Here is an 8,813-nt window from a genome sequence, read left to right as displayed (position 1 = left end):
GTAGTGAACAATTATACTTTTTTTTAAACCAAAGGTCTTTCTTCTAGATATGGCTGGTATTTGCCTCTGTCTGTCCCCTCTCCCCTCAGCACTTTGCTATAGAATCAAAACATTTTTTCCAAGTTTACAATACCTGTCAGGGATGGATGATGTAGTAACAAGGTAGCCCAGACTTACTTTACTTAAGTACTAATCTGTAGTGAACAACTTCACATGTGGATGTGGGGCATGTGAAAGTGCTCACTACAGATTAATAAGTGCAATGATTAGGAATTATGGCACCTAGACACTCCTGGGTAAGGGTAGGGGTGGAGCTCAACCTATCAGTGGGGTTACAACTGATGACCCCTTCTTGGAAGTGGGGTGTTTTTTATAAGAAAGAGACCAAGCAGAGTAAAATTTTTAGCTCTATACCTTTTGCTAGAGCTGGATCTTACACCTGGTTCCTTGATTTCCTGTCGCATTGTGTGCCAATCCCAGGAGCCATCAGTGAAATACGGATAGTGGATTTATTCAGCTGATTTGGGATTAATTTACCTCTTCATCCACCAGCCTGTGCCCTCTACTGCCTTTGCTTTGTCATCCTGCTTCCTCTTTATCAGCTTCCATGAATCAGGAGAAGTTAGACTTAAGCCAGTCTGAACTTTCCTACTTCTACAACTGTGTAAGTCATTTCTCAATATACAAATACACACGAGCACGATTGGGTTTGATTGCTCTCGAGAACCCAACCTAACAAAATAAATAAATACGGCGCTGCGTGGCCATCTGGCATTGCTGCTCTGCGCTTTGTGATGCCAGCCTGGTGCCGAGTCTTGAATTTGTGGAATGCCTATGGAATTACAGCTTTTAAAAGAACTGTGAATCCGGCAGTGCTGTGTAGAGCTCTTCATGAAACTGGGACATGCCCACAGTTGAGAATGTAACCAAAGTGAAAACCAAAGCTCATTTTGAGGAATTGCTTAAGACCCACAGTGATCTAGCACATGAAAGGAAAAACTGAAGAAAAAGATCGCCAGATCTGGAGTAAACATCTCCAGTGATCCTTTTGGCTGCAACTTTCATAATACTAAAGAAATCAGCAGTGGTGACAGACGTGTCACTAGTACTAATAACCGTGTAGATCTCTAAAAGCAAACTCAGGAATGTACAGCTGATTGAAAATCCAATGGATGATGCTAATGTAGATGGGCAAAAACAAGGAAAGTCAAAGAAAAAGTTACAAAAGCAATGCTGCATATGTCTACGCAAGACTCGGACCCAGAAGCGTGTGAGAGGAAAGTGGATCCCACACAACAGAAAGCACGAGCAACAGCTCAGTCAGGCGCTGCTCATCAGGAGCGTGAAAAGACAGACGAGAGTAATGACTTAGATGAGGAAGTCCATCAGTTCCAAGTAGCTGAAGAAATGGCAAAGGAAATGAAGAAGAAAACAAGAAGGAAATGAAAGAACAATTGATCTATTTTCCTCCAGATACTTCACTGCAGGATGGCAAACCTAGCAGTGAGAAAAAGAGAAAGTAAAAGGAAAGAAAGCTCCAGTCCCTAGGAAAGCTGAAGCAAGTACATTGACCATCTCTGAACTTGAACTTGACAAAGTTGAAAGTGAACAAAAGAAGGACTCTCCTGTAGGAACAGTAAGTAAACACAACCGAACTAAACACACGAACTAAACACTAAACAGTAACTAAACACAACCGAACAACTGTAAAAGATTGCATGGAAGATGACAAAAACCAAAGCACCCCCCACCCCAAGTAACAAAGAAGTCCAAAGCAGTTTTAGATGGTGAGACAGTTAAATTTTATTGTGCCAACTTGACCGATAAACATGTGGGGTTAATTGAAGGGCGGAGAAATAAATGGCTTGGTGAGCCTCACCTTTCAAGTTCTCAGGTCTCTTGCTTTCTGATGGTCAGACCAGGGTGCAGCTGCCTTAGCCAGTTCCCTGCTTCAGCTGGCAAGGCTCACTTCCTGCAAGACATTCCTGAGGAGAAGCCACATGGACCTGCCCCAATGCAGCCCTAGGTGCTGGACCACCCATGTGCAAACCCCTGCCAGTGCTGAGATGCTTACACATTTACTGACTTGGCTTTCCTCCGGCAGCAGGCATCATTGTGTCTGTTTTGTGAGATGGAAGAGGACTTTGTGGATTGGCATTGGACATATAGGTTAATGGGTTAAGGTTGGACTTGTGGGTTTGGGCAGCACTGAGTTGGGATGTTTTCTTGATGGGCACTTAACCTTTATATAAAACTCTCTAATATACATGAGCTTCTGTGGATTTATTTCTCTAATGTACAAAGATTAACACAGATGATAATGAAGCTGCTAATGGTGATGTTCATGAAATAACAGGTCAAGCAACCCCACTGTATCCTAAATGCTTGCCTCATGATAACCTTGTCTTGGGAGTTTACATTCATTGAACTGATTGACTTAAATCAGATTTTATGATTTCTCACCTAATGGTAAAAATTCACGTGATTGATGCGAGTACAGGTTGATATTCCAAGAAAGATGACAGTGAGCAGTCTGTTTCATCATACTACAAGAGAGTGGATGTAGATTACAGGCTTCCAAGCCATCTGATTTTAAACACTTAAAATCAAGACATCCAGAATGGGAAGAATAAATTATATTTAATGAAATTTTCTCTATTTGCTTCTTGATTTGATGAGAGCCCTAAAGTTACAATATTCTTTGAGATTCTTGATTTCTTAAGCAGGTAGTACTTTGAGAATTGTGGATCTCCGAATATTAGCAGCAAGGGAATTTGTAGGTGCTGTGAATCACCGGGAGACGATCCACAGTACACTGACACACTGTGGGACTCTTCTTTATGCTGGAAGTGACCATGGTACAGGATATGTAAGGAGAACAGGAGCACAGGCAGCAATGTAGTCTGACCTTCCTTTCAAGGCATGCATTCAGGACATCTTTTGCTACCCACTTACTTGCGCATGTGGTGGCGTCTTGTACCTTTGAGCAGAACGAACCAATTCTTTTTTATATTTCTGATTTCCATGTTTCCCAGCAGAAGGCAGAAATGTTCCAATACTACAATGGAACACTGCTGTTAGCTAGAACACAACCAAGTCCAGATGCATTGTGCATCTGTCCCAAGCTGCCTCATGGATTCTTTTCAGACCGATGACTTTGTCCATGGCACACTGCTTATTAAATATGCAGCCTGTGAAACAGAGGCTTGATTCTGTCATGGAGGCGATCCGAGCCTGAGCTGCAAAAGTCAGCTGTGTCCTCTTCATCGCAGCCCACATCAAAGCAGGCAAACTTGTCCACTTAAGCGATTCGGTATCATTTTTGCTCAGATTGGGGGTATCAGTATAGAAAGATGGCCGTGTAGCCATCATGGAGACACAGCATCAACAGTAGTGGCTGTTTATGACTACACCGTGAATCGATCAGATGAACTTACTATCCATTGCGGAGACATTATCTGAATGTTTTTCAAAGATATGAAAACTGGTGGTATGGCAGATTAGGAAGGGGCCAGGAAGGTTATTTTCCAGCTAATTATGTGGCCAGTGAAACACTTTATCAAGAACTGCCTCCAGAGATAATGGAGCGATCCCCTCCTTTAAGCCCCAAGGAGAAAACCCAAACAGAAAAGCCTTCCCCAGCGTCTCCTGAGGGGCAAGTCCCGGGGCTTCAGATTGGGCTCAGAGAACATGATGCTGAGAGATGCGGCGCACACACTAGATATGCAGGTGAACAAGAATGAGAAAATGGACCCAAAACTCACCTTAACAGAGCAAAGCGTTGAAGACAAATGAAGAGGAAAAGGATCAATTGCAGGGAAATGAAGCCAAGTGGAATGTCTTGGTCAACGTTCAGGAATTAAAGATACTGAGGTAAAAATGAAGGATCCACTATTTTTGTCCTAATAACAGAATCCAAGACATCCACAGGAGAGTGGGGGTGGAAAAACAAATGTGGCCTTTGAACTTAATTGTTATAAATTATTGTGATTGTTTTGGCGAAAAGATTGGCACTTTGTTTTTTTAATCAATGATTGTATTAGAGTTATCTGATTGGAATAAGCCAACTTCCTTGTGACTCAGTAAACATGAAGAGAAAGTGTTTGTACTGTTGGAATGTCTGTTAAGTAGTCCTTTAATGTTATTGAATCTGTATTGTGGTTATATATATGAATGCTCAGAATATGAAGGATCTGGGTTTGAACTTTAACTTTATTTAAAGATAAAGCACCTTCAGAATATTGTGTACTCCAAGTGTGTTATTTTAGTTATTAAAATGGGAACTACTTTGCATTTTTAGTATTAAAATTTTATATTTAGTTTGCAAGATTCATCTGTGTAACTTGGGATATACCTAAACCCATACGGATTTTTTTGCTGGACTGGCAACATTCTTCTAATTATTATCATTTTATGTCTTTAAAATACGTTTCATTTAAATCATATAAACAATTTGTGGACTGACATTTTAAAAATATGCAATTTAGTTTTAATATTTTATCTAAAATTATTTCATTGAATTATTTACTTCTTTCGTTCCACAATAGCACTATCATGTACACTATCATGACTCTATGACTATAAATTATTTCATTGAATTATTTGCTTCTTTCGTTCCACAATAGCAGTATCATGTACACTGTCATGACTCAATGACTATATATTTTGAAATATGACATTATCACAGGAAAATCCTTTTTTGGTTGCGTGTGTGTGTGTTTTCCCCTTTGATCCTTCTAGTTTCATTATGTGATTCTAAACTGGTTGATAAAATATTTGACCCCAAGAAGATTAAAATTAGAAAAGCTTTTTGTCAAATTAGACAATTGGCCCCATTAATATAAGAAGTGAGAAGAAAAAGGAAGAAAAGTAAGTACACACAAGCCTGTGCTACGGCTGTGGACATCATTGCCACCCCATGGCATTTGCACCTACTTCTCCTGGAGCGGAGTGTGGTGCTGTCCCCCCTGGTGAGTGTTGCTGTAGGAGCTGACAAGGCTGGCAGGTCCTGGGAGACCTAGAGTACTGTGAAGACAGACAGACTTTGCATGGCCCCACACACTCTACCAAGGCAAGCAGGTCCCAGGAGACCCAGGTTGAGTATGGGCACCTTCCAAGGGTGCCAACGCATATAGGCCCAAAACAGAGCCCTCTTTTTTGTTTCTTCTTTTGACTTTTCCTAGGCCTTTTTTTTTTGGGGGGGGGGGGAAGGCGAGGGGAGGGTGTGTCTACTCTCTTTTTTCTTTTAAACAATGGACCTCTTTCATATTAAAATTTTTTTAAATGTTCATGGTCTTTATTACCCAGTACAGTTCCTTGTCCTCCGGTTTGTGGAAGCAGTGGGCCAGACAGCACTGGCCACAGTCGTGTCTGTCAAAGGGGCTGGCCATGAGAAGCCCAGCACGACACTCGTCTGAAGGGCACTTGCCCAAGTCAGCTGATTTTTCCATTTTCATCCACCTTATAGTGTTTTAAGATGGCCAGTGTAACCTTCTTTCTCTTATGCTTGTTCTTCTTGAGAGCGGTGTACGACTTCTACCTTTTCTTAGCACCACCACGAAGTCTCAGCGCAAGATGAAGCGTGGATTCCTTCTGAATGTTGTAGTCAGGCAAGGTACATCCAACTTCCAGTGGCTTGCCAGCGAAGACCAGCCTCTGCTGATCAGGAGGAATTCCCTCCTTGTCCTGGATCTTGGCCTTCACATTCTCTATTGCATCTGAGGGTTCGACCACGAGAGGGATGATCTTCCCATAAGGGTCTTCACGAAGATCTGCATCCAGGCGGCGGCCCCACCAGATGGCACGTCAGAAAGGGCTTCATTTGAAAAATATTTCAAAGTTTACTTTTCTCTCTTCCCCAACTGCAAAGTCCCTTCAGTATTTTTTATTTCCTTTCAAATTTCATTTTCCTTTGCTTTCTCTTTCTGTTTTTCCTCCCCTTTCTCTCTTCCTTTTTCTTTTTTTCTTTCGTGAGACAGTGAGTGAGAGAGTGAGTGAGTGAGAGAGTGAGTGAATGAGAGTGAGTGAGTGGGAGAGTGAGAGTGAGAGAGTGAGTGAGAGAGAGAGTGAGTGAGAGTGAGAGAGTGAGTGACTGAGAGTGAGTGAGAGAGTGAGTGAGTGAGTGAGAGAGTGAGTGACTGAGAGTGAGTGAGTGAGAGAGTGAGTGAGTGAGTGAATGAGAGTGAGTGAGTGAGAGTGAGAGAGTGAGTGAGAGAGTAAGCGAGTGAGTGAATGAGTGAGAGAGTGAGTGACTGAGTGAGTGAGTGAGTGAGTGAGTGAGAGAGAGTGAGTGAGTGAGTCTCTCTCTTCCTTTTTCATTATTCCTGCTTTCCCCTTTGTTTTGTGGATTATTTCGTTCCTCTCTGGCATCATGTTACAGGGTGAACTACTGCCATGTAACCAGCAGCCCCTTCAGTTCTAACAGATTCAATAAGATATGGTGGAGTCAGCAGTCGATTTCAAAATTAAAAAATTAATAAAAAAAAACACTTTGGATCTGAGTGCTGTTCATATGTTTGTTTTTCCAATTTTTTAATTTTAACAATTTATTGGGGCTGATATAATTCTTTTCACAGTTCATACATATACATACATCAATTGTATAAAGCACATCTGTACAGTCTTTGCCCTAATCATTTTTTTCTCTTTTCTTCTTTTACATTTTATTAGGGACTCAAACAACTCTTACCACAATCCATACATATACATACATCAATTGTATAAAGCACATCCATACATTCCCTGCCCCAATCATTCTCAAGGCATTTGCTCTCCACTTAAGCCCCTTGCATCAGGTCCTCTTTTTTCCACCCCCCTCCCTCCCCATTCCCCCCTCCCTCATATGCCCTTGGTAATTTATACCTCGTTATTTTGTCATATCTTGCCCTATCCGGAGTCTCCCTTCCCCCCTTCTCTGCTGTCCCTCTCCCAGGGAAGAGGTCACATGTGGATCCTTGTAATCAGTTCCCCCTTTCCAACCCACTCACCCTCCACTCTCCCAGCATCATCCCTCACACCCTTGGTCCTGAAGGTATCATCCACCCTGGATTCCCTGTACCTCCAACCCTCATATGTACCAGTGTACAGCCTCTGTCCTATCCAGCCCTGCAAGGTAGAATTCGGATCATGGTAGTTGGGGTGTTTTTGTTTTTAAAGGAATAAAAGGCTCTGGAAATAGTAAACAAACAAACAAAAGAATTCATAAAAATAATGGTTAGGTTCCTTCAATAAATGAAGAAAGTAATTGAAACAGCTCCTGAAAAAAAAAATCTGGAAGATGAATAATAGAAACCAGAAGAAAGCAATACTTTAAAAGACCAGAGAATAGAACTGAAGAAATGAAAAACCAAGTTACGGAGCCTGAAGATAAATCTCTGAACTCCAACAAAATAGGTACCTGAAAACACTTAACAATTATGTGGGTCACTATGAAGAGGAACAACTTATGTCTCATTTGAATTCTGGAGCAAGAAGGAAGAAAGAAACAAAGTATCCAGGAATCTGAGAGAACCACAAACAAGATAGACACCCACCCCTCCAAACAGAAAAAAATATCATGGCATATTGTTAAACTCTTAACTATTAAGAACAAGGCAGATGACTGGGAGCAGCTAGGGAAAAAAGAATGGTCACCTAAAAGGGAAATCAGGAAGAACAAGCTTGACTTTTACAGTAGAAACCCTGCAGGCAATAAGAAAAGTGAATGAAATAGATAAAACCCTGAAAAAAATTGCTAATGAAGATTCTTAAATTCAGTAGTCTTAAATATGAGGAAAACTGAGATTCTTTTTTTAAAAAAATCATTTTATTGGGGGCTCATACAACTCATCACAATCCATATATACAAAAATAAGATTTCTAGAAAAATTAAAAACTGAAATTCACTGCCATTGAGTTGATTCTGAATCATAGTAACCTGTGAGGATGGAATAGAACTGCCCCTGTGGGTTTCCAAGTCTGTCAATCTTTCTGAGAGTAGAAACCCTCATCCTTCTTCCTTGGAGTAGCTGGTGGTTTTGAACAGCTGGCCTTGAGGTTAGCAACCCAATGCTTAACCAATACTCCAAGGGATTTCCAGACAAGGAGAAAAAATTTAATTGTAAAAAGTAAGAGCAGTATTAAAAAATATTAAGTGGAGTAATCTGAATAACCAACAATAACAAATAAACCTGAGATCAATAAACAAGACAACACCACTTGTAAATCAAACTAAAAACAGTTTCCAAAATAGTACAGAAAAAGAGGGAGAACAAAGAAACCAATAAATGGGTGGGGAATGGGGTGGAGGGATAACGGGTGTGACACAAAAAAGAAACACAGCAAAATGACAGCAACAAACCCATACATAACAATAAAAACTTTGGATGTTAATGGGTTAAATGCATCAGTCAAAAGAGAGAGAAAAGCAGACTGGATAAGAACACAAGACCAATTAATATGCTGTTACAAGAAACTAAGAAAATAGATTAAGCAGCAGAGAAGAGGGCAGGGGGAGACGTCAGACAGTGTAATATATGACAAAATAATAATATATGAATGATGAAGGGTGCACAGGGTGGAGGGGAGTAGGGAGGGGGAAAATGAGCAGCAGATATTAAGGGCTCAAGTAGAACGCAAATGTTTTGAGAATGATGGCAACAAATGTACATATGCTTTTGACACAATGGATGGATGTATGGATTGTGATAAGAGTTGTATGACTCCCCAATAAAATGATTTAAAAAAATAGAAAATAGATGAAAAACAAGGGATGGGGGTAAGGGGACAAGACAGGAATCAAACTAGTGGTAACGAATAAACAAGCAACAAGAAGA

General features: G+C 40.7%; 3 pseudogenes; 2 read left to right on the top strand and 1 right to left on the bottom strand.

Moving 5' to 3' along the window:
• Positions 1 to 904: 904 nt before the first annotated feature.
• LOC142422732 (jouberin pseudogene) lies at positions 905 to 1,672 on the top strand (annotated as a pseudogene).
• Positions 1,673 to 2,466: 794 nt separating this feature from the next.
• Positions 2,467 to 3,743, top strand: LOC142422731 (jouberin pseudogene; annotated as a pseudogene).
• A 1,536-nt stretch (positions 3,744 to 5,279) lies between these two features.
• LOC142422730 (ubiquitin-ribosomal protein eS31 fusion protein-like) lies at positions 5,280 to 5,777 on the bottom strand (annotated as a pseudogene).
• Positions 5,778 to 8,813: the final 3,036 nt, after the last annotated feature.

This window comes from Tenrec ecaudatus, chromosome 12 (genome assembly GCF_050624435.1).
Source record: "Tenrec ecaudatus isolate mTenEca1 chromosome 12, mTenEca1.hap1, whole genome shotgun sequence".
Lineage (NCBI taxonomy): Eukaryota > Metazoa > Chordata > Mammalia > Afrosoricida > Tenrecidae > Tenrec > Tenrec ecaudatus.
Note: the sequence above shows the minus strand (reverse complement) of the source record. Positions and strands in the feature narration are given on the sequence as shown.